This window comes from Felis catus, chromosome D1, assembly GCF_018350175.1.
Source record: "Felis catus isolate Fca126 chromosome D1, F.catus_Fca126_mat1.0, whole genome shotgun sequence".
NCBI classification, from domain to species: domain Eukaryota; kingdom Metazoa; phylum Chordata; class Mammalia; order Carnivora; family Felidae; genus Felis; species Felis catus.
In genome coordinates this window covers 24,581,444-24,608,920 of record NC_058377.1, presented here as the reverse complement: position 1 = coordinate 24,608,920, position 27,477 = coordinate 24,581,444, and the positions used below count along the sequence as shown (strand labels likewise).

The 27,477-nt window shown below is 39.3% G+C and overlaps 1 long non-coding RNA gene across 1 annotated transcript in view; it reads left to right on the top strand.

The window, feature by feature from the left end:
* The first annotated feature begins 269 nt into the window (after positions 1-269).
* The window catches only part of LOC123380403, a 64,188-nt gene continuing 36,980 nt past the window's right edge, over positions 270-27,477 (top strand). The window contains exon 1 of the long non-coding RNA XR_006586109.1: positions 270-473. This is a non-coding gene — a long non-coding RNA (uncharacterized LOC123380403). The remainder of the gene's footprint in view (positions 474-27,477) is intronic.

Here is a 27,477-nt window from a genome sequence, read left to right as displayed (position 1 = left end):
TGTGTGTGTCTCTGCCCCTCCCCCACTTGTTCTCTCTCTCTCTCTCTCTCTCTCTCTCTCTCTCTCTCTCTCTCTCCCTCTCTCTCTCTCTCTCTCTCTCTCTCAAAAATAAATAAACATTATTTTTTTTAAAAAAAAGAGCAATGCCTCTTAACACAGATTTCCCCATTTCCCTTTCTCTCTCACACAAGTCTTGCACAAGTGAATTCATGCAGGTGAAACATGTAAAACTTAAAGCATTAAACCAACTCTCACGATCACATAGGAAACTTGCTTAAAGCTGGTGTTTCAGTATGACATTTATGAATTGACTGCCAGTCATGGCACAAACTGCCAGTCAAGCAAAACTGAGCTGGTCGAGTCCACTCACAGTGCGTGGAACCATCATTCATCTGGGAAGACAACCCCAATCCGGGCACTGGTTTTCCACCTCAGAGAGAGGATCTCCAGCTTCTTTCTCATGTGGCTCGTCAGTAAGTTTATCAGGTGCCAATTTCAATTCAGCTTTCTTAAATATTGAAGCATGTTATTTTGCATGGGTTTTTTTGTTTGTTTGGTTTCCCTTCTTGAACTAAAAGGCAGATGTCCACCATTTTTTGTATACTATGCTGCTCGACACTCTGAAGCATATGGTTAAGGTGCCTTTCAATTTTTCTGGATGAAGTAATCAAAGTAGCTCTCTCTGATGCTTAACAGTCCCTGTATGATCACCTCTTTCATCTTCTCCCACAGGTGGGAAGTGCCTAGGGGAAGGGTATGCTTTCAGACTTGGAAGAGTTGGGTTTTCTTTTCTTTCAGATCCCCTTGGTAATGAAGATCATTCATTGCCATCTGCTCAAGAAACACAGAGGTTATAAAATGTTGGAAATCTAGATTCCTGTAGAAGAAACTTATGGAAGGGTAAGACAAGGAGCCATTCAATTCCCTAGGCCTTGAGAGTTTAGCACATCAGATGGTATCTTTCTTACTGTCCCAGAGAGACAGAAACCTTCTGTGTCTCTGGACCATTGGTTCTGACGCTCCCAATCTCAGCTCTGCAGCAACCACAGATCACAGGGAACACCAGGTGTTTTCCACTCGGGGAACTTGGAAATAGAAGGCAGAACTCACCAAGGAATGTGTTTATGAATATTTCCACCCAGGGATGCTCTTCTTCAGTGGAAAACCTGAGACGGCGTGTCAGCAAAGTGAGAGAGAGAGAGAGAGAGAGAGAGAGAGAGAGAGAGAGAGAAGGCTCTACATTATGTGCTGTAAATGTTCTCTGAAACAGAAACAGAGCTCCAAGCCTCCGTGTTCTACATGGAGATCATACACCCCTTGCCCAGAGGGGTCTGACTTCTAAGAATGAGAAATAAAGTACTGCCCTCAGGGACAGCATCTAGTGGCATGAAATACTCTGGGCTCAAGAGTCAGAGACCACTAAATTCAAACTACTATGCTTACGCTAGATTCTGTCTCTGATCTTGAGCTGATAAGTCTACCTCTCTGAGTCTCTCCTTTTTCCTCGGTAACACCAGTAGGACAATAACTTGGTCGGTGGTTATGGGGTGAAATGAGCTAATACAGAAAAAAAAAGTTCCTTCTTAGAATGCCTGCCATTCCTAGTAGGTCCTCAGTAAACGTTAACTCTCCACCCTCCTGAACAAGCCACTCGTCATTTCTTTTTTAAAATTAAGGCCTGGGCATTACTTGTAACTCGGAGCTTTTCTGGATCTCATACCACGCAAAAGTGTACACCCCTTTGTCCTCGGTCTCATTCTCAGATGCCAGGCTCTTCCCAGAGTGTCTAACTAGAGTAGAGGTCTGAAGTTAGGACACTCTCCCAAGGAGAAATTAAACACTGCATTCATTATGGCAGCTGGAAGGCCGCATTATTGCTCTTCCAAGAGGGAGAGATTTATGGCTCTACTTAATGAATGCTAATAGTTTTCTTATCAGTGGGTAGCAATACAAACATTTTTGTGTATGGTAAGGTTAAAGTAAACCTTCACAGTAGCTTTACAAAACTTGAAAGCTAGTGATTAGTTCTTGACAAGCCTGGCTAATAACAGGAGCTCCTGGAAGGCTATATAGGTCTCGCTTAGCCAGAATACATTATTCTTCAGTGTTTTACGATTTCACATCTGTCCTCTCAGAACTGGGCTGTCACATCAATGCATGCGGCTTTTGTGCATTTCTGAAACCTCAAGGCAGTTGTACTCCAACCAATGTAATCTGGTTGCCGAGGAAAGGAAAGCCAAAAAAGCTTTGCTAATCAGTTTGCTTTGCAAATAAATTCGGAGTCAACTAACATTTTTTGGCCACCTACTATTTACGGAGAATGTTGTTAGGCTCTTTCGCATACATATGCCATTTAATCTTGATAGTGCCTTTTTTAAGGTTCGGCTTCTGAGAAAACTGGAACTTTGAGAGGGTATGTGAGTTCCCAAGGTCATGCGTTTGAACTTGTATCTGCCTCTAAGCCCAATGCATTCAGCCCAGGCAGTTCACAGTACATTTCAAGGGCAGGCAGCCCTTCTCCTTCAAGCCATCCATGATGAGGACATGATAAAATAAGGCTGGTGAACTCAAATTGAAACAGTTGTAGGAGTTGAGAGTTTCAAAGAGTCGATATTCTTCAGGTGTCTAAAAATGAAAGAGTGCGAGTCTTAAAGCTAAAATGGAGTGTTTTTATATTGATAAACAATAAAGTAAATTTACGCAAATTATACACTGACACAGATTTTAAATAATATTCTCTGGCATGTAGTTAGAATAATAGCGGCTCAACAAAATAATTACATCCAAGAGCCAGCCTATTCTTGTTCAGTCTCTCTGACACCTCCTACAGAGGTTATGATTCAGCCCAATAAAAGTCAGATATTTCATGTCAAAAAACCCATTACTCCAAAAATCACCCTGAACTTAATTCACTCCAAATTTTATAGCTTTTTCCCCTCCTCTTTCAAGAAATTAATAGATGATAAAATACCATACTAGTGTGAAGAATCTTAGCTTTGGTTTTACAAAGTGTTTCCACTTTTAGAAATGGTCTAACTTTGGGGAAATTACTCAGTGTCTCCGAACAAAGTTTCCTTTATTTGTTAAAATTAGATTGATTGGTTATCTACTTCCTAAGGATCCTGGAAGAACAAAGGTCAAATTTCAGTTTATGGGCTGAAAAACCTCTGGCAACACCACACAACTAAAGACTTTTCCTTTTTTTTTTTTTTTTTTTTTTTGCAAAGAAACAAATGAAATTAACAAATCATGACTGATTTCTATTGCATTAAGGTGATATTCACACCAAGAACCCAGTCCTTTTTTCCCAGAAGGTAAATTCCGCACCTTGCAACAAATGGAATACACAGTCGCTGCTTAGTGCTTAATGTTATTACTTAGTAATCAAGGTATCTACTGATTGACTTCCCTAAGATAAAAGTGAAGAAGTAACAAAGGAGCCTCAAGGCCACCAATTATATTTGCATCCAAGCTGGTAGGGACAAAACTCTGGGTCCGCACTTCCCATGCCCCAGTGGTGGGTGGTCTAGAACTGCTTGGATGTTTGAAAAAGAACAAATCTCACAAGAAGCATGGCTGCAATCAGTGTGGGTAAAATATAAATATTAATCCTATTTTGTATAGATAAAAAAGATCCCAAGAAAATTACTTTGACTTGTCCAGATTCGTGGAGTCCTGAAACATCTGCCCTATTGTTTAGTTTAAAATATCAAGAATATAAGAATCATCCAGAATCACGGCATAAACTGAAAACAGAAGACATGTGCAAAGCCTCTAGTTCAGTGAAAGCCCATAATTAGGTATTAAGTGCAAGGTAGCTGCATCCATTTCCTGGATGGGGGTGAGTGAGTAATTGTCAGCACAGCCATGAACCATCTGAACCACCAGCCATTCCTGTTCAAAGGGGCTCTCACTGTGCGAGTCCTCAGCAGGAAGGGAATTTCAGCTTGCTCTAACCTAGCCCAGCAGATCCAATACCAACTGTCACATGGACAAGGGAGGGATCAACAGAAGAGCCCAGATGTGTGGGGTCAAGACCTACTAAAACTGCATTTTTCCTGGAGACCACTAGGGGTCTCTACTATGACCTCTGTAACTTTTAGATCGAAAAAGCATCTGAAAGTACCTCAGCGATCTCAGGGCAACACTGGCCCGAGAGGATGTGACAGGACCATCTGATTTAACGAATTACTCTCTTCTCACTATTCTTTCGAAGAGATCCAAATATAGTGTCATATGACTTTTCATGACCACACGCAAAGATCATCAATGTCTATTTATGTCGCAGAACATACGTCCGCCGACAAAACCTTGCCTTGGGGAATGCCAGTAGTTGTCAACAGCTGCCTCCAGCTGGCTTTGCCACTTTAAATAGTTCCCTCGCCTCCTCTGTGCTGTTGTTAGAGGCAGTTTAGCTAAATTCATAGGACAGGTGAGGCTTCCTAGGATATAATCTGCCCTGCAAACCAACAGATTTAGAAAAAAATGTAGCTTCCACCGGCAGATGATAGAGTCAAGGTGTCAACTCAATCCGTTAGAAAAAGTTTGTGTTTTGAAATCCTACCATTCTATTTAAATCACATGAAGTTGTCACATCTTGAACTCAACTCCAGTCACAGTCTTTTCTCTTAATGAGTCAACCACTGTATTATTCTTGGAGGTGGAGTCATTTTGGAAGTGGAGGAATATTACCCTTGCATGTGTCACAAGTTTGTCAAATTTCTCAACGTCTCTGGGAACGAGGATGGCAGACACATTAAATTCAAGGCAAATATAGAAACTTGACAATAAAGTTGAGTTGCACATCTTTCACCTTCATAAACTGCCAAGCCTCAAATTTTGGAAGCCTGAAACACTAAGGACACTGCCATGAGAAACAGGTGACTTGCAAGAGAAACATCAGCTTCACTACCACTATCCCACTCCTGTCCTTAACCACCAGCCTCCCACCCCACCCCACCCCACCCCGCCTTCCCTTGCCCCACTTAAACCTCAGGAAAACAATTCAGGGTCCGCAGAATATGCTTGGGGTGAGATTGCCCAATTTGCGGGAGCGCCTAAAGCAGAAATTGTGTCCAGATTAGAATCTCCACCCCGGATTCTCCATCTTACTGTCAAGGTGCTTCCTGTCTTTGTCCAGCAGCACTCACGGAGCCCCCTTTGAAGGAGGCAGCATCTTGAGGCTGTTGAGAGCAGATAAACGCCTGTTGTTTTACACAGGCTGGGTGGGGGAATGGGTGTAAACCTCTTTGCTCTGCACAAAGGCAGCCTGATAATAACAAATTGCCTTGTCAGCCACAAGAGATACTTAGTTATTAATGGAAATAATAACAGATTATATCAGCTTTGCACACTATAATCAAAAGGATGATCAAAGGGAACTAATATTACAAACAGATACCAGGAAAGACATGCTAATGAGATAAAAACCACTTTTATCTCCCCCTTCCCAAATGCAACCGTGGAACGATTGTTGATAATAAATGACGTCATTTAAACTTGGACACTATTCTTAATACCTAATGTCCAGGCACACCACCGTGGCTTTTTTCCTGTTGCATAAAATTGTTTTCAATGTTAAAAAAAAAGAAGACCTAATTGCATTCTGTTCACGTTATAGGCACACAGGATTTTGAACTAACTGATCCTAGCTGGTTCAGGCTAAAACTCCCATTGTCTCAGGTTGTGACTGCAAACATTTGCGCACAATTATTTGAGTTCGGTAATAATCAGGCCGGGATACAGGGCCTGATGAATCCCTCTCTGACTTGTCATTTAGGAGAATATTGCTATCACAATACAGAGTACTTTTCATATGTACCCAACCTTCCCCACCATTAAGTCAGCCCTTTGTTTATTCGAAGCACTTTACAAATATTAGTGTGCGCTAAGGCCATTCTCAGGAGGCACACAGACGTTTCTATCACCTCTACTTCTATAGAGAAAATGACAAAAGAGATCGTTGACCTTGCGTCATTTTATTCTTAGAAAATTTTATTTTGAAGTTTCACACTCAAATCACTGAATCTGCATTCTAAAACACGCACACAATATCTGGGTAATAATTTGTATGTTTTGCCAAGAAGATTTAATTATCCTGACTTTATAAAAAAATGAGGTTAAGAATTCCTAACATAGATGGAAAATAGCTAAGAACTCGTTTCCTTGTAACATCTGAAAGAGGAGACCACATACTGATCTCTCCTTCCAACAAATAAAGAAGATGAAGCCCAGAGAGGTCGAAGTCAGAAGATACGGATTTTAGCCCCTGACTGCATCCTTAGGTTATTTTATGAAGTTGGAAATACAATAAATGCATTTAATCTTAAGAATATTCATTTTTTTACAACGTAAGGATAATAATGCTTCTCCTTCCTCTGAGCATAAAGACAGATTAGAAGATTTCCCCTCATAATCTGTAAAACATACTATGTAAATATAAAGTCATGATGCAATATTGTATACCATCATCATAGTAACCATGTTTCAAAAGTATGTTATTTTTACTTTCAATAAAAAGTAGGGTAGGAGAAAACCTGAAATCTTTCTGGAAGATAGAGGCAAAAGGATTCTCAATGAGGAACAAAATCAGAGTGGAAGAAAGAAATCTCGGTGGAAAAGAAAAACAGATGGCGACAGAGGTGAAAGTTATTCTTCCAGGCAGAGTTCCAGGGATGCTCCAAGACCCACACTGGCAGGTGTGGGGACCATGACTGGGATCTGGGTCAGAAAAAGATTAATTATAAAGATTACACTATACGAAATATCTGGGCCACATTCCCTATCTTCTCCTTCCCCCTCAATTTCTGTCCATACAGTGAGGCAAGCAACGATCCATTTGCCCCCATAGAAGAAAGTAGATGTATCAAAAGGACATGGGAACCTGTTTGAAAGCCATAGACAGAGCCACCTGAGAATCAAAATAAATAATTATTGAAACACATTATAGTATATTGAATAAAGCAGGACTGCATGAACCCACACAATGTATGTAAGTAAATAAATAAATAGGTCTACCATATGTCAAAATATCAAATAATATTAACTGCTAAATAAAATACTTACCAATAACATTAAAGAAAAAAACCTTACAGACACCGTCTAAAACATGTGACAAAACCTAAGATCAACAGTAATGAGACAGATTGCATTGGCATCTTCCAATGAGCGTGCTAAGAGGAACCAGCTCACTGTCCCGGTGTTTCTATGGTGAAAGGAGATTCTAAACGGAAATAAGCATTGCTAAGGAAGCCTTTCCAAATAGGGTTGGGAAAGATTTTGAGGAAGGAGGGCCTGTGTTCCTCTCCTGTTTCAATTCTCCCAACATCCTGAACTATTATTGACTTTTGTCCATTGCAACTTGTGAGTTGCAAGCGGACCACCTCCTGGAACACATCCTTCCACTTTGGACTGAAATAGAGATGATGTAACACCTGTTAGCTAAATAGCTAATCCTGCATTAGGTAGTCAGTTTAACTGCCAGCAACAATCAAGATTCTTCCAAAATAACTCATGTCACCTTGTGGTTTTTGCGTTTATAGTAAGCCTGCACTCCTCAACTCTCTCAATTAGGAGCACACTTTCAGTGTCAGTGGACTCTGTGTCTCCCGGATTGCAATTCCTAAAACCGCAAATAAGCTCTTTTGGTTGCTTTACAGCCTGGTAGTCTTCTTGGTCATTACTAAATTTACATAATCTGAATCTGATCATGAGTAACTTCACACAAACTTAAATTGAGAGACATTCTTTAAAAAAAAAAAAATCCTGCCCTATTCAAAAATGTCAAGGTCATAGAAAATAAACGACTGAACATGTTTTCCAAATTGAAGCCTATTAAAGACATTTGACAACTAACCACTTAATATGATTTTGGATAGAATCATCAACCTGTAAAGGATATTTTGGGGACAAAGAGCAAAATTTGAATGGGTCTTTGAATTACAAGGTAGTATTATCTCCATGCTGCTTTTCTGATTTTGAGAGTTAGTTTGTGGATTTCTAAGAGGTTATCTTTATTTTAAGGAAATGTGCACTGCAATACCAAGAAGGAATGAGGGCCCACATCTGCAACTTATGCCCAAATGGTCAGGAATTTTAAAAATGCAATATGAAAAAATAAATTCAGTAATAAGATAAATAAAGATGGCACTATGTTAACACTGGTAAGCCTGGGCATCAGGGGCTGAAGTGTGTGCTAACCTCCACTACCTCAGAATGTGGTTATATTTAGAGATCGCCCTTTAAAGACATCAATAACGTTGTATGAGGCAATATGGGCCCTAATCCAGGGTGACTTGGGTCCTTATGAGAAGAGGAAATTTGAGGGGCACCTAAGTGGTTCTGTCCATTGATCCGGCGACTTCAGCTCAGGTCATGATCTCATGGTTCATGGGTTCGAGCCCTGCATCGGGCTCTGCGCTGACAGCTTTCTCAGACCCTGGAGCCTGCTTCAGATTCTGTGTCTCCTTCTCTCTCTGCCCCTCCCCTGCTCGCACTCTGTCTCTGTCTCTCAAAAAATAAATAAATGTAAAAAAAATTAAAAATTAAAAAAAGTAGAAGAAATTTGAATGCATATAGATACACCGGGGGGCGTGTGCATAGAGGAAAACCCATGTGAGGACACCTAGAGAAAGCCGCCAACTGCAGGCCTAGGACAGAAGGCTCAGAAGAAACCAAACCTGCTGACCCTGGAGATGGGACTTCCAGCCTCCAGAACTGTGAGAAAATGGATTTTGGTTATTTAAGCTGCCCAGTCTGTGGTTTTTGTGATGGCGGCCCTAGTGGTCTAATGAATTCGTATGTGTAGATTACGCAGGCATTGTTTGTGCCCTTCTTGCAACTTTTATAAATAAAAGTTTGAAATTGCTTTTTAATTTCAAAATAAAAATCTGAAAATTTAAAAAAAAATGAACCAGGGGCAGCTGGGTGGCTCAGTTGGTTAAACGTCCAGTTTCGGCTCAGGTCATGATCCCACAGTTTGTGAGTTGGAGCCCTGCGTTGGGCTCCACACTGACCTTGCAGAGCCTGCTTGAGGTTCTGTCTGTCTTCCTCTGTCTCTCTCTGCTCCTCCCCCCACTTGTGTGCGCATATGCGTGCACACTCGCTCTCTCTCTCTCAAATTAAATAAATAAACTTTTAAAAAAGAACCAACTTCTGTATATTCTAACAGATAAACAAAAATCATTCAAGGAGTGTTGTTAAATTGTTTAAATCCAAGTCACAGAAACCATGTGTTTTAATTATTTCTTGGGACATAAAATGACATATGAGTATCTGCATAGAAAATGCCCAAGTGAAACAATGATCACGTCTGTCGAATGGAGTTAAATGAGAGAGAAAAAGAGGGCATGAACTTTATCCCTTATGTGATTTTATACTTTTCAAATGTTTCCTTTAAAAGAAAAGGTGTTACTTAAAAATATGATTAATAAACTACTCAAAAGAAAAATAATTCCTGTCTGAAGGTGAGCAGTCCAGGAAAAAAAAAAAAACCTTCTCATCTTGGTATTTGAGGTAAAGGTGGGGCACAGCTGAGGGGGAAGGGTTAGCATTAGGCAGAGAGAGATAAGAGAGGCTCAAAGAGATAGACTGCAGCTGCACATGGGAGGCTGAAGAAGCAGTGGGGGGTTTGGGAAAAGAGAAAGAAAAAGAAAGAAGAAAGAGAGAGAGAAAGAAAGAAAGAAAGAAAGAAAGAAAGAAAGAAAGAAAGAAAGAAGAAAGGAAGGAAGGAAGGAAGGAAGGAAGGAAGGAAGGAAGGAAAAGAAAGAAAGAAAGAAAGAAAGAAAGAAAGAAAGAAAGAAAGAAAGAAAGAAAGAAAGAAAGAAAGAAAGAAAGAAAGAAAGAGAGAAAGAAAGAAAGAAAGGATAAAGGTATTCCAGACCCGCCTGGGCTAGGTGCCATGCATGGAGCCTCACAAACTTTCTGGCAAGGTCCCAATAAAAAAGTGAGGGGCAAAAATCCTCAGTGGTTACCCACTCAGGACACCTCCCACTCTTGAGAGCTTTATACTTTCTCTCAATAAACTCTATCGCTTTGCTCACTCTCTGTTACCCACAAGATTCATTCTTCAACTCCGTGAGACAAGGACCAGTATGTCTCCCACCCTCCTGTAACACAACCAGCCCACCTTCCCTCTGTCCACATACTCAAATATGCTAGAAAACCTAGCTGCCCACATTCGCGGAGCACTGGAGCACATAGCAGCATCTATATTATGTTACATAGTTATATAGTTACTAATAGTTTTTACATATAGATAGTTATATAAAATATATATGTCTCTGAAGTTAATAATACATACTTACCATTTTTGAGATATTTTTAAGAATACTATACCCAAGGGGCACCTGGGTGGCTCAGTCGGTTGAGTGTCTGACTTCGGCTCAGGTCATGATCTCACAGCTCATGAGTTTGAGCCCCACATCAGGCTCTGTGCTGACAGCTCAGAGCCTGGAGCCTGCTTCATATTCTGGGTCTCCCTCTCTCTCTCTCTCTGTCCTCCCCTGCTCATGCTGTCTCTCTCTGTCTCTCAAAAATTAATAAACATTAAAAAATTTATTTAAAAAGAATATTATACCTATAATATAAGAACAGGTTACTATGAAAAAGGAACACTGGAGAAAATAAAGTGTTGAAAATGTGAAGTATGATTGCTTAAATTAAAAACAAAACAAAACAAAAATCAGTAGAAGAGCTGGAAGTTTAAGAAGTAAACTCTCCAGGGGGAAGACCTAAAAGGGGGCCCAAAAGTGAAAAAATGTTAGGGGTGGTTGGGTGGCTCAGTCAGTTAAGCATCTGACATCAGCTCACTCAGGTCATAATCCTAAGGTTTGTGAGTTCAAGCCCTGGATTGGGCTCTCTACTCTCAGTGCAGAGCCTGCTTCAGATCCTCTGTCCCACTCTCTCTCTGCCCCTCCACTGCTTGCTCTCTATCTCTCGCTCTCAAAAATAAATAAACATGTAAAAAATAAAAAATAAGATGGCAAATACGAAATAAAATTTAAGAGACATGGAAGGGTCAATGTAGTATCTTCCAAGTCTAATAAGAGTTCAAGAAAAAGAGAAAGGGATGGAGGCAAGCAGAGGGCGATAGAGAGAGGGAGAGGGAGAATAGTGAAAAGTAAATAAAATGGAGGGATGAGATTAATCAGTGTAAAAGTAGAAAATAATTTCCAAGACTGGAGTAAGACCAATTTTCAATCATTGTAATTACTTTAATTTTATGCTGAATTATTTTAAAATGAGGTATAGACAGTATGACAAACCACCACTATAGAGTCCAGTGTTCTATAAAAAACAGACTTTTTTCGGCATGTCCAAAATGGATTACCTCTCAGAACTAACAATTTCTTTGTGCAATCTAATACCAGAGCAATATAAAAATTTTCCAATTGCCCCAACATATCAATACAGCACCTACAGCCAAGAGGGAACCCAAAACCCAGAACTTCTCCTTGGAAAGTGAAGGGTTTGGACCCCATGTTAGTCACCCGAACATTTTAGACCTACACCTGAGACGCAAGCCCTCAAAACATCTAATTTTGGAAACCAACAGGGCCCACATCCTGAGACTCACAAAACAGTAGTGATCTGAGAAACCATTCTTGAAGAGTTCTTGGTGTAGACTCGCCCGCTGCAGGATCCAGCTCAGAGACAGCTGCTGATCGTATCCCCACTGAAAGTGAAGGAGACTCACCTGCTTATATTGAAAAGCTCAGCCCCAGGGGCAGGCATCTAATTTAACACACATCTAAAAGCCTTATGGATCACTCTCCAGGGATCGAGACCAGTGGGTGCCATCTTTTATGCTCTTCCTATGCTGTGCTCTGGAGAAGTAGTATCTCTGAAAGGGGCTTTTACATCTGTCTGGTAACCCAATTTTTGTGGCTGCTGCCATAAGGATACCTCTTGGTCACCTGGCTCTTGTGTCTCTGCTCCCATGAGAGTCTGACAATCGCAATCACCCAGGAAGGCATCCATACCCCTGTCTTGGGCCCCAGTTTTTGCAGCAGTCATCAGGGGACACTTCTACACCACCTAGGTCAAGTGGCCAATGAGGACTACGCTTGCCCATGGGTCCCACAGTACAGTAATCCATGGAGAAAGAGTTTTCAAAGAGCTACTATGCCCAAAGCACAGCAAGAGGCAACACACCCAGGAACTCATCCTTTCTGTGAAAGAGGCCCATTCGCTGATTATCATGGCTGCAGGCTGAGGGGTAGGCTTCTAACTGAACACAACATCTAGAGGCTGACTGTAATCCTCTGCGGGTGTCTCGGAGGGTGGGTATAATCTTTGTGCTCTCCATCTGCCCCCCTCTAGAGTGCCAGTGTTCCCTAGAGGGGTGCTTTACAGACACGTGGCACGCTGTTTTCATATCTGGTGCTGTACTTTCTGCAGCCGTAGCCCAGGTAATGTCTCTTGCTTGCCTGGCTCTGGTGGCCAGGAGGGCTTGTGTTTCGGGGCTCCCTGACACTGTGGCAATTCAGACAGTTCTTGGCAAGCTACCATCCCCACGGCACTGCACAGACAGCAGACAGAGGCACACACTGTTCTTGCTGTGAAGCTTTGCTTGTCCCGGTGCATCAGCCTGAGGCAAGCTTCAAATGTGGCACATATCAAGGGGCCTCCAGAGCTGCTCTCTAGGACTGTAGGCTGTGGACATCATCTTGGTTGTCTCCCTCTGCCTTGCTCCAGCTCAATGGTATCTACTAGAAAAGAGCTCACACACTTGTCTAGGGCCCAAGCTTTTGCAATTGCCCCCTGAGGACACCGCCAGATTACCTGCCCCAGGTGCTCAGTGCAGTGGTGCTTCTAGTCCTGCAGATCTGGACACATTCATGTATTTTTAAAAGCTGTTATCTGAGGGACTGGCTGCAAATCAGCCTGAATCTAGATGCTGAGATCTTCCCCTTTGGAACACTGCCAGCTCTTGGCACAAACTTAAACACTGGGAGCTATTAAAAATGTAAGCGTCTGCTTGAACAGGCACGCAGTTTTGAGAGACAGCCAAGTCCTAGGTCAGGGTTGACAACAAGGTTCACCTCCTACATGAGGCCACTCCTTCAAGACTGGAAGAGGTGGTTGCCTCCTCTACTATGTGGAAACCAACACAGAGTCAAGAAAAATGAAGAAACAGAGGAGTATGTTCCAAATGGAAAAAGATAAAATCTCAGGGAGGGACGCCTGGGTGGCTCAGTTGGTTAAACATCCAACTCTTAGTTTTGACCCAGGTCATGATCTTATGCTTCACGGGATCGAGCCCCATGTTTGGCTCCATGCTGACAGCTCAGAGCCTGCTTGCGATTCTCTCTCTCTCTCTCTCTCTCTCTCTCTCTCTCCTCTCTTTCTCTCTCTCTCTCTCTGCCCTTTCACCACTCAAGCTGTCTCTCTCTCTCTCAAAATAAATAAATATATATATTTTTAAAAAGATAAAATCTCAGGGGGAAAAAATGAATAACTTTAATGAAATGGAGATACATAATTTACCTGATAAAGAATACTCTACCTGACAAAGTTGTCCTTTAGAATTAAAGTACAAATAAAGAGTTTTTGAGACAAGCAGAAGCTGCAGGAATTGATCACTAGACTGGCCTTACAAGGAATCTTAACAAAACTTCTTCAAGCTGAAACAAAGCGATACTAAGTAGTAACAAGAAAACACAAAAATATAAATCCAAGGGGTGAAGACACATGCATACTTAATTTCAGAATATTGGAATATTCTAACTTGTGATACATAAATCACCCATAAATCTAGTATAGAAATTGAAAGATAAAAACAGTCAAAGTAACTATGGCTACAACAATTTGTTAAAGGAAATACCAGGTAAAAAGATGTAAATTATGACATCATGAACATAAAATGTGGGCAGCAGGGAGACTAAAAATATAGAGCTTTAGTATGCATTAGAACTTAAGTTGCTATGAGCTTAAAATAGACTGTTTTAAATGTAAGCTGTTTTATTTAAGCCTACTGGTAACCACAAAGCAAACACTGATGATAGATACACAAGAGGTAAAGAAGAAGGACACACCTACCGCTACAGAAAATCATCCAATCACAAAGAAAGAGGCAAAGACAAGATGAAAGGAGAAAAGGAATTATAAAACAGCCAGAAAACAATTAAATAAAATGAAACAATAGGAAGTCCATACCTATCATTAATTACTTTACATGTTAATATCCTAAATGCTCTAATCCATAGACATGGTGGCTAACTGGATATAAAAACAAGACCCAACCACATGCTGCCTACAAGAGACTCACTTCAACTTTAAGGACATATGCAGACCCAAAGGGAAGGGATGGAAAAAGATATTCCATGCACCTGAGGATCAAAAGAAAGTAGAGGTACCTATACTTATACTAGGAAAAAAACAAAAACAAAAACAGATGTTAAGTCAAAGACAGTAAGAGACAAAGAAGCTCATTATATAATAAAAAGAAGCTTCAATACAACAGGAGGGCATAACATTTGTGAATACCTATGCCCCCCCCAGCATCGGAACACCTAAATTTATAAAGTAAATATGAATAGTCCTGAAGGGAGAAGTGGAAAGTAACACAATAATAGTAGGGGACTTGGATACCCCTCTTTTCACAATGGATACGTCATTCAAATAAACAAACAAAAATAACAAAAAATCATTGGACTTAAGCTACATGTTAAACCAGATGGACTTACCAGACATTTGCATGTTACTTCCAACAACAGCAGAATATATTCTTCACAAGTGTACATGAAACACCCTCTAGGATGTATATGTTAAGCTATAAAGCCAGTTTTAATAAATTTAATAGGATTAAAATCATATCGAGTGTCTTCTCTGACCACAGTGGTATAAAAGTAGAAATCAATTACATGGAGAAAACTGGAAACTTCACAAATATGTGAAAAATGCGCAACATGCATGAACAGTTAAAGGGTCAAACAAAAAATAAAAGGGGGGGTGGATCTTGAAAGAAATGAAAATGCAAATAACTTACTTAACACAACAAAAGCAGTTCTAAGAAAGTTTACAATGATAAATGTTAACACTAAGGAAAGAAAAAAAGAGCTCCAATAAATAATCCAGGTCTAAAACTCAAGGAACGAAAAAAAAAAATCCCCAAGTTAGTATATAAAAGGGAATAAGAAAGATCATACATAGTGGAAATAAGTGAGATACAGTCTGAAAGGCAACTGAAAAGATGCATCGAGACAGATGGTGTGTTTTTGCTTTTTTCTTTCTTTTTTTTTTTTTTTTTTGGAAAAGATAAATGCAATAGGAAAACCTTCAGATAGACTTTACAATAAAAAGGAGAGAACTCAAATAAAATTACAAAGGCTTTACAATTGATATCACAGCAATATGAAGGATCATAAGAGACTACTATGAACAATTATTACCAACAATTTGGAAACCTAGAAGAAACAGATAAATTCCTGTAAACATAAAACCTACCAAGACTGAATCATGAATAAATAGAAAATCTGAACAAAGCAACTACCACTGAGAAGACTGATTCAGTAATCAAAAACCTTCCAAAAGAGAAGAGTCAAGGACCATATGGCTTCACTGGTGAATTCTACCAAATATTTAAAGAATAATTAATTCTAATCCTTCTCAAACTCTTCCAATAAATGAAAGAGAAAGAAACACTTCGAAACTCATTTTTTTTTAAATTTTTTTTTTCAACTTTTATTTATTTTTGGGACAGAGAGAGACAGAGCATGAACGGGCGAGGGGCAGAGAGAGAGGGAGACACAGAATCGGAAACAGGCTCCAGGCTCTGAGCCATCAGCCCAGAGCCTGACGCGGGGCTCGAACCCACGGACCGCGAGACTGTGACCTGGCTGAAGTCGGATGCTTAACCGACTGCGCCACCCAGGCGCCCACTTCGAAACTCATTTTATGAGGCCAGCATTACCCTCATACCAAAACCAGACAAGGATACTAAAGAAAAAAGAAATTACAGGTCAATAGTTTTGTTGAACATAGATGTAAAAATCTTCAACAAAATATTAGCAAACCAAATTCAACAGTATATGAAAATATTAAAAGTGTCATAGGCCATGCTCAAGTGGGATTTATTCCAAGGATTCAAGGATGGCTCAACATTCAAAACTTAAGTAAAATATGATACTACATTAATAAAATAAAGGATAAAACTCATATAATCATCTCAATAGATGCAGGAAAAATATTTGATAATACTCAACACCATTCGTGATAAAAACTCTTTAAACATCAGTATATATAAGCCTATCTACACACAATAAAGTCTATATATGACAAGTCCTCAGCTCATATCATACTCAATGGTGAAAAGGTGAAAGCTTTTTCTCTAACATAAGGAAGAGGACAAGGATGCCCATTCTCAGCACTTTTATTCAATATAGTGCTGGAAACCCAGTCAGAGCAATAGGCAAGAAAAAGAAATCAAAGGCACTCAAATTGAAACAGAAGTAAAACTCTTTCTATTTGCAGATGACATGGTATTATATACGGAAGACCCTAGACTTCATCAAAAAATTGGTAGAATAAATTAATTTACTAAAGTAAATTATTCAATATACAAAATATATGCAAATACACAAAATCAATATACAAAATCAGTTGTACTTTTATATTCTAACAGCAAACTATCAGAAAGAGAAACTGAGTAAACATTCCCATTTACAACCTCATCAACAAATGGAATATTTAACAATAATTCTAAGCAAGGAGGTGAATGATCTGTACACTGAAAACCATAAGACATCAATGAAAGAAATCGAGGAAGACACATAAATGGAAAGATATTCCATGGATTAGAAGAATTAATATTGTTAAAATATCCATACAACCCAAAGTCACCTGCAGATTCAGTGAAATCTGTATCAAAATTACAATGGCATTGTTCATAGCACACAGAATTCCAAAATTTGTATGAAATCACAACAAACCCCAGATATCCAAAAAAGAACAAAAATGAAAGCATCCTGCTCCCTTCTTTCAAGCTGTATTGTAAAACAATAGTAATCAAAACAGCATGATATTGGCATAAAAAATTGACCCATAAATCAATGGAACAGAATAGAGAGCCCAGAAACAAACCTATGGATGAATATATATACCTAAGTGTCTATCTATCTATCTATCTATCTATCTATCTATCTATCTATGTATATATATGTGTGTGTGTGTGTGTGTGTGTGTGTGTGTGTGTGTAGTTTATATATAAAGAGCCAGAGACAGAGCCAGAGCCAGAGCCAGAGCCAGAGAATCCCAAGCAGGATCCACAGTCATTGTAGATGGAATTTGAGCTGAGGCTCAATCCCATGACCGTGAGATCATCACCTAAGCCAAAATCAAGAGTCTGACACTTAACCTCCTAAGCCACCCAGGCACCCTCAATGCTTATATCAATGTACAACAAAGGAGCCATGAATATACAGTTGGGAAAGGACAGTCTCTTTAATTAACACATTTGGAAAATTGGACAGCCACATGCAAAAGAATGAAACAGGACTACAATCTTCTGCCATACACAAAACCATTTAAAATGGATTAAAGATTTGAACATAAGACTTGAAACCATAAAATCTTAGAAGGAAACATAGAAGGTGGTTACTTGACATTGGTCTTGGCAATTATTTTTTGGCTCTAACACGAAAAGCAAATGCAACAAAAGCCAAAATAAAATAAGTGGAACCACATCATACTATAAATCTTCTTCATAGCAAGGAAAACCATCAATAAATTGATCAAGCAACCGAGGGAATGGGGAAAATATTTGCAAAATGTTATCTGACAATGGGTTAATATCCAAAATCCATTAGAAACTCATATACCTCAACAACAAAAAAGCAAACAATCAGATTTGAAAGTACATGGAGAAACTGAGTATACATTTTTTTCCAAAGAGGATAAATACATACAAAGATGCCTGATATTAGTAATCATTAGGCAAATATAAATCAAAACCACAATGATCTATCACCTCATACCTGACAGAATGGTTATCAACAAAAAGACAAGAGATAACAAATGTTGGTTGATAAGGATGTGGAGAAAAAGGAATCCTTGTGCTCTGCTGGTAGTAATGTAAATAAATTTGATCATCCGCCATAAAAGGTATTATGGAATTTTCCCACAGTATTTAAAATAGAACTACCATATGATCCAGCAATCCTACTTCTGGGTATACATATAAAGAAATTGAAAACAGGATATTAAAGAGATGTCTAATTTCCCATGTTCATTGTAGAATTATTCACAATTGCCAAGATACGGAAAGTACCTAATTGTCCATCAATAAATGAATGGATAAAGTAGCTGTGGTATATATGTGTGTGTGTGTGTGTGTGTATTCCACACACACAGTGGAATATTATTCAACCATGAGAAAGAAGGAAATCTTGACATTTGCAACATTATGGATAGTCCTTAATGACATTATGCTAAGTAAAATAAGCCAGAGAGAGACGATAAAGCTAGACAGGGTATCACTTGTCAGCAGAAACTTAAAAAAAAAAAAGCCAAACTCTTAGAAACAGCAATAGAGGGGCGCCTGGGTGGTGCAGTCGGTTGAGCGTCTGACTTCAGCCAGGTCACGATCTCGCGGTCCGTGAGTTCGAGCCCCGCGTCGGGCTCTGGGCTGATGGCTCAGAGCCTGAAGCCTGTTTCCGATTCTGTGTCTCCCTCTCTCTCTGCCCCTCGCCCGTTCATGCCCTGTCTCTCTCGGTCCCAAAAATAAATAAACGTTGAAAAAAAAATTAAAAAAAAAAAAAACAGCAATAGAAAAGTGGTTGCCAGCAGCTGAGGTGTGGCAGAAATAGAAAGAGGTTCATAAAAGATACGAAATTTCAACTATAAGATGAGTAAGTTCCGAGAATCTAATGCAAAACATGGTAGCTAGAGTTGATTACACTGAATTATATACTTTTATTTTTTTAAGTGTATTTATTTATTTTGAGAGAGAGCAAGCAAGAACAGGGGAGGGGCAGAGAGAGAGGGTGGCAGAATCCCAAGCGGGCTCCTCACTATCAGCTCAGAGCTTGAACCCGTGAACAGCGAGATCATGACCCGAGCTGAAATCAAGAGTCAGATGCTTAACTGACTGAGCCACCCCGGCATCCCAAATTTTAATTTGCAAAAAGAGTAGAACTTAAATGTTCTCACCAGAAAAAGAGGTATGTAATCCAATGTACACTTTATATATCTTCCAGTTTTATTTGTCAATTATACCTCAATGAAGCTAAGAAAAAGAGATTCTATACAATAGAAAAATCCGAAAGAATTATAGCAATAGGTAACCACCTAGGTGGATCTCAGAGACAAAAATAAAGCAGCAAGTTGCAGAGAAAAATAGTCAGTATGTAAAGACAAAGCATGACAAAAATTATATTACTTAGAAGTACACATATTTGATAGGATTAGAAACCAAGCAAAGGATGATAAACTTATAATGCACAGTAGTTGGTACTTATGAAGGGACCTCACTCCTTATTTGGGAGGGAGTAGGGTTGGTAATGGACATGAAGGATACCTAGAAGTTATACACGTTTGGTCCATTTCATACATTTTCATGCATTTTCTTTAGGTTTTATTCATTATTCAGTAAAGAAAAGATTTTAATGAAAATGTTAAGGTGGTTATTAACATAAAAATTAAGTATAATAACTAAAATTGGCAAAAGAAAGGAGAGATGAGTGGCAGAGACTAATGTACACATGCTAATATTCTCATCTTTTATGCCAGTGAATCAGTAGATATTCTCTAAATCTGATGAATTAAAAATGGAGGAATAAAGAGTCTATTTCAGATGTGGTGACAAGTTTCAGAACCAAAAACAGAAGGAATTAAAAGTGATGGTCCCAGGGGTATTAAACTACAATGGAGAAATTGGGGCATGAGAATTTTCTTTTCATTGTATACTTATTATTATCATTATATTATTATTATTATTATTATTATTATTATTATTATTATTTAAAGTTTATTTATTTACTGAGAGAGAGAGAGAGAAAATGCAAGTTAGGGAGGGGCAAAGAGAGAGGAAGAGAGAGAATCCCAAGCAGGCTGGGCACTGTTAGTGCAGAGCCCGATGCGTGGCTCAAACTCAGGAACTATGAGATCATGACCTGAACCAAAGTCAGACACTTAACCGACTGAGCCACCCAGGTGTGTGTGTGTGTGTGTGTGTGTGTGTGTGTGTGTGTGTGTGTATACACACACATATACATAAACACACATATATATATACACACACATATATACATATATAAAGATTTTATCACTATTAAAAGTTCAAAAGTGGGGCACCTGGGTGGCTCAGTCGGTTGAGCATCTGACTTCGGCTTAGGTCATGATCTTGCAGTTTATGAGTTCGAGCCCCGCATCAGGCTCTGTGCTGACAGCTCAGAGCCTGGAGCCTTCTTGGGATTCTGTCTCTCTCTCTCTCTCTCTCTCTCTCTCTGCTCCTCCCCCACTCACACTCTGTCTCTCTCTTAGAAAATAAATATTTAAAAAAATTTTTTTAAAAGTTCAAAAGTAAAGGCAGTTATCTCTGCAAGTGCTTAGATTTAAAATGAACTTACTACCTTTAATACTGAATATTAACATTAGATCTTATACTTCCGGTAGTTGACCTTTACCTGATGAAAGCCCCTGCAGACGTAATTTTTTCCCCTGTATCAACCCTCAGCCTATTGCACTCCTCTCTTTATCCTTCTTGACATGAATCCCCTTCTCCCTGCCCGGAGGCCTCCTGCCCAGCTCCCCATCTCTGTGTGACCAAACATTAAGGCACAAATGTGACTTCATCCACATAGGCTTCCCTGCTGTCCCCCAGCTCAGATAAACACCCCCTCCCTCAAACTACTGAAGTCCTTTCTTCTTCTTTTAAGAAACGTTACACTTTCAATCTCATGAATAAAAACGAAACCATCTTTATGTAAATGTTTCATCTTGGTTATTCGATGTCAAAAGACTTGAAGATCATGATGATTAGTTTTATGTGTCATCTTGACAAGGTCACTAGGTGCCCAGATATTGGGCTAAACATTATTTGTGGGTATGTCCGGGAGAGGGTTTCCCTATGAGGTTAAGCATTTGATTCTGTGGACTCAGTAAAGCTGGTGGCCGTCCCCAGTGGGGGGGTCACATCACCCTAATCCACTGAGGGCCTGAACAGGCAAAGAGTGGAGGGAGGAAGAACTCAGGCTATGTTTGCTTATCTGCTTCAAGTAGGATAGAGGTCTTCTGCACTAGGACTGGGATGCATACCATCAACACTCTGGTTCTCAGGTCCTCAGACACAGGCTGAACTGCACCACTTATTTCCTGGGTCATCAATTTCCAGAAGGGAGATCTGTTACTTCTTTTTTTTTTATGTTTATTTATTTTTGACAGAGAGAGAGAGACAGAGCATGAGCAGGGGAGGGGCAGAGAGAGAGGGAGATACAGGATCCGAAACAGGCTCCAGGCTCCGAGCTGTCAGCACAGAGCTCGATGTGGGGCTTGAACTCACAGACCATGAGACCATGACCTGAGCTGAAGTCGGACGCTCAACCGACTGAGACACCCAGGAGCCCCGTAGGTCTGTTACTTCTTGGTGTCCACAGGCGCTTGAGTCAATTCCTTACTCTCTCTCTGCCTCTGTCTCTGAGTCAATTCCTTATCATGTTTTCCCTCTCTCTCCCTCCCCTTTCCCCCCTCTTCACTGTGCTTTAATAAGGAACTTTTCCATGAGTAGAAGATGCTTAATGACTCTTTCCCTACCAGAAAAATGCAGAAAGATTGAGTAAATGAAGATGAATGTGACTTGAACAAGCTATCTGTGGCCAGCCCTTCCTTGGATGACTAATCAGGATTCTGTATGAGTTTTCCTTTGGCAGCAATATCCAGTTTACTGTTTTAAAACCGTATTTACATCTTAAGTGGGAAAAATAAGGTACAACAGAGTTCTCTTCCTTTAGAAATATTTTAAGGTGGTTTCCTACCATTTCGGATAGGAATCTTATATGTGAACACACAAACAATATGGTCCGTAAAAGAAAATACAGTGCCGACTGTTTTCAAAAGGAAGAAAAATGATTTCTCATCTTTGGAAACAAGCTACAAAGAGAATTCCCAAGTATCTATTTTTTCAAGAGTCCAAAAGATGTTATGTAACACATTTTGATCATTCACATCCATGTATACAGATGCTGTAATATCTTCATTCTTAAAAACAGACAAAAACACAAAAAAGAGAGCTTTTCTTTTCTTCTCCACATTTTCATCCGCCTTTGCCACTGCTCCCCTGTACCCAGTAAAAGAACACTCCTCCAGAGAAAATGCTCCCCGCCCCCGGTCTTCTACGCATTCCCCCCACATTTCACCCCACCCCTCCACAGAAACATCCCCTTTAAAGTCACCAAGGACCTTAGCTAGATGAATGTCTCCCTGACCAGTCAGCAGCCTTTGACACAGCTGGTGACGCCCAACACAGAGAGCTTCTTCACTTTGCTTCCGGAGCTGTCCTCTGTCTTAGTTGTTCTACAGGGCAGACTCCTTCTCCCTCTCCTCCAACCTCCAGCCTAGAGGCCCTCAGAGCCCATCCTTTATCTCTTCTTCATTCACAAGAACACCCAGGCCATCTGGTCCTGTCTCACCAGTCCTGGTGAAGGGGGATTTTTACACCAACTTGCAAATGGTATAATTTGGAGCTTTTGTTTTTCAAGAGCATATATTGGCTGGCACACCACTGGAGGAAGGAGAGTGAGGTGAAGGAGTCTCTTTGGGGGTGCTGCTTCCCTGAACTGGAGATCATAGATCCAGCCAGCTGGCCCTCCTCACACGGTTGCCCTCTACGGGTTGTAGCAAATGCTTTTCTCCCTCAGTTCTTTGGGTCTAAGGGAGATTTTGGCGCATCCAATACTAGCTTTAGTGTAACACACGTCCAGTTCACACTTTGCAAATACAGTGAAACCTTGGTTTGCGAGTATAATTCGTTCTGGAAACATGCTTGTGATCCAGAGCACTTGTATATCAAAGAAAATTTCAAGAACCATCGGCTCAGTTGTGCTCATGTGACGTTTGACGTCATGCCCCTTTATCAAGTTAAAATTTATTAGAAATGTTTGCTCGTCTTGCGGAACGCTCGCAAAACAAGTTACTCGCAATCCAAGGTGTTACCTCACCCTACTTTAATGCTTTCTGTATTATTCTGCACTATCTTCACATTACCAGATTGAGGGTGCTCGAGTGTTAATGCATGTATGTTGGGACTATAAGTACTCCTTTTCAGTGTTGGAGCATATTTCTGTCACGTGAAGACTCTGAAATTAATACTTAATAATACCCAACAGTCAATTGTTAACGTCAGTGAACATTTTATTATCTTTTTAATTTTTGATTGTAGATAATGCTGCTGTGGCTATCCTTGCACATTGTTCCTATACACATGCAAGGTTTTCTCAAAGGTATGCATCGGAGTGTGCAATTGCTAGATTATAGAATATATATAATCATCTTTCAAGATGATTGATTCAAACTGCCTTTTCAACAATGGTGACGATTTGCAATTCTGCTAGCAATGCAACAGATTCCAATGCAGCAAGGTCACCAATACCACAACTGGGAGACTTGAGTTTTGGTGAATATTTGATTTCAAAATGATATCTCATTATGATTTTAATCTGTATGTCCTTATTTTACTAATGCGGTTCGGCAATTTTTATGTTTTATTTATTTATTTTGAGAGAGAGAGAGAGAGAGAGAGAGTGAGCAAGTGGGAAAGGAGCAGAGAAAGAGGGAAAGAGAGAGAAGCCCAAGCAGGCTCTGCACTGACAGGGCCATGTGTGACTTGAAACCACAAACCGTGACATCATGACCTGAGCCAAAGCTGGACACAACTGATTGAGCCACCCGGGTACCCCATTCGGCAATTTTTTGCTACATATACCGACTATATGAGTTTCATCTCCTAAGAATAGCCTTTTATATTCTTAGCTCGCTTTTTTGTTGGGTTGCTTCCTTTTAAAAAACTTACCATGAGAAATTATTTACCAGTTCTAGACATGAACCATTTGTCACTGACATGTGTGGCAAATAGTTTCTCCTAGCATTTGACTTGCCTTTTCACTCTCTTTCTGGTGTCTCTTGATGAAAAGGAGTGCTTACCTTTACTGTAGTTAATTTATCAAGTTTTTAAATGTTTAGTGTTTTGAGGAATTGTTGACAATATCCTGTCTATATGCCATCATTAAAATATCATCCTGTATTTGTCTTCTAAATTTTTATAAGCCTTGCTTTTCACATTGCAGTCACTGATTCATCTGGATTTTTAAATAATAATTAAATACTCCCTCTCTGGATGTAATCTCATCAAATTTTAAGTTCTGCATTGTCATTCTGTCATATTTTAAGTTTTCATGTAAATACGGATCTGTTTCTCTATTCTCTTCCATTGGCTAACTTGTCTATGACTCTTAATAGCTCATGATAAATTGTAGGGGAAAAACCCACTATTTTTCAGAATTAGGTCTTGGCACTTCATTTTTCAAATAAATTCTAGAATCACCGTGTAGGTTTTTTGGGTGGAACGGAATTTATTTATTTTTAACATTTACTTTATTTTGGAGAGATAGAGAGAGTGAGCAGGGGAGGCACAGAGAGTGAGGGAGACAGAAGATCTGACGCGGGCTCTGCACTGAGAGCAGAGAGCCCAACACAGGGCTCGAACTCACTCACTCATTAGATCATGACCTAAGTGGAAGTCAGACACCTAGCTGACCAAGCCTCCCAGGTGCCCCTGGTGGAACTGAATTTAATCTGTGGCTCAGTTTGGGGTAAAATGATATTTTTTGACATAAGTTCTTTCTATTTATCAATGTATCTTTCCCCTTTAAAGATCTTTCACTAAGATTTGTAATTTTTTACATCACATTAATCTCAAACATATTTATTAGATTTATTTGGATCCTTACCTTTTTATTACCTTTTGTAATTTTTTTCCTAGTATAAAATATATATGCATCATTATTTTGCTATTAAATATGTCAAAATTGCTAAATTTTATTTTATTAACTCAAATTATTTGTTTCCTGTGTTTTTGTTCTGTTTTGTTTTAGTTTCCTTTGAGGACAATCATAACATCTGCAAATAATGGCAGTTTTTTTTCCTCTTTCTAATTTCTAGCTTTTTAAATGACTTTTTAATATATTAGCACCATTTTTACAGTGTTAAATTTTAATGTTTGTTTATTTTTGAGAGAGAGTGAGAGAGCGCACAAGCAGGGGAGGGGCAGAGAGAGACAGACACAGAATTCAAAGCAGGCCCCAGGCTCTGAGCTGTCAGCACAGAGCCTGACGCAGGGTTCGAACCCATGACCATGAGATCATGACCTGAGCCAAAGTCGGACGCTTAACCAACTAAGCCACCCAGGTAACTCAGTTTTACAGTGTTAAATAGAAGTGATAACATTGGGCACTCTTAACTTTTTTTCTGCATCCTGAGAGAATGCTTTCAGTGTTTCACCACCGAATGCAATTAATTTTGTTAAAAAATTCTCAAATGAATGTCTTTAACCTAGTTAAAGCTCTTAGTCGCAATTTTTTTAAGTCATGAATTAATGTTGATTTTATCTTTTCTTTCTTCATCTTTTGAAATCATCATGCACTTTTCCCCCGACTATGTGAATATGGTGAATTGTACTGATGGAATGTCTAAATTTGAGCCATCATTGTATTGCTTATATAAAGTCAACTTACCTTTTTTAAATATATAGTGATGGAATAGGTTTGCTAATATTTTGCTGAGGATATTTGAATCTGTGTTACTGAATGACAGTGGTCTGTAAGGTGTTTTTTTTCTTTTTTCATGGTGTCTTTTATGGTTTTGAAATTGATCTTAGAAATAAGTGTTCTCCTTTTACCCATTCTTTATGGACTTGAAAATGATCAGAATCATCTATCTTTTCTTTTTGCAGGAAGATTTTTCGTTGTTGTTTTTACCACTGATCAATTTATTTGCATTCACATGTTTTATTTAGTCTTATTTTGGTAATTTTCCATTAAGAACTTTCCCACTTTACCCACACTTTCTATTTTTTGCACGTATCTCTGTATATTATTTATGTATAACCTCTGCTATATCTGTCCTTAGGACCCTTTTTAGAATTTCTACTTCTGGTCAATGGTACCTTTTTTCTTTCTTTAATTTCAATTTTTTTTTTTTTGATCACCCTTCTGGACATTTGTCTACTTTATTGGATTTTGTAAAGGACCCAGTTTGGGCCTTGTAAGCTTATTTATTTTATCTTTTTTTTTTTAAGTGTAATTCTTTACTTAGAGAGAGAGAGAGAGAGAGAGAGAGAGCGCTTGTGCTCACATGAGCAGGAGAGGGGTAGAGACAGAGGGAGAGAGAAAATCCCAAGCAGGCCCTGTACCCGATGTGGGGCTCAAACTCCCGAACCATGAAATCATGACCTGAGACTAAATCAAGAGTCAGACTCTCAAAGAACTGAGCCACCCAGGTGCCTCTATTTTATCCTTATTTTAAATTCTATTTATTTCTGTTTTTAGCTTTAATTTTACCTTTCTTATTTCTTTGGGTTATCCTATATTGTTATATATTTCTATCTTCTTAAGATGATCTCTTTGTCCAATACATTTTAGACTGTATTTCTAATAGAAATATTTAAATGTATACATTTCTGGGGAACCTGGGAGACTCGGTCAGTTGACTGTTCAACTATTGATTTTGGCTCAAGTCATGATCCCAGGGTCATGGGACTGAGCCCCACTTTGGGCTCCGTGCTGAGCATGGAGCCTGCTTGAGATTCTCTCTGTCTCCTTCTGTCACTCTCCCCACTTGCTCTCTCTCTTTCTCTCTAAAATAAAAAGATAATAATAATAAAAAAACAAACACACTTTTCTAGTTACCATTTTAAAGAAATGTTTACATTTTATAGGTAGGATTTTTGTAATCTTTTTGTTCAATGTTTCCAGTTTCCCAAATGTTTTAAACTTTGAATCATTACTTTTTAAATGTTTACGAATATGCAATTCTGTATTTTTGAAGTTATCTCCTTATCACAGTTATCTAAAGTATGAGATGATCAAATAATGCATTTATGTCCAATAATGATTCTTTAATTTAAAAAAAAAATTGTTCTGAGGCGCCTGGGTGGCTCAGTCGGGTAAGTGTCCGACTTCAGCTCAGGTCATGATCTTGCAGTTTGTGGGTTTGAGTCCCACGTCGGGCTCTGTGATGACAGCTCGGAGCCTGGAGCCTGCTTCAGATCCTGTCTCCCTCTCTCTCTGCTCTTTCCCCACTGGCTCTCTCTCTCTCTCTCTCTCTGAAAATAATAAATGTTAAAAAAATGATCCATGTATACTGGAAAAGAAAGTACAGTTCACTGGTTGTTGGATGCACTTTTTTAAAGAAAGTACAGTTCACTGGTTGTTGGATGCACTTTTCTATACAATTGTTTTTTTTTCCTCACATATTCTATATACTTCC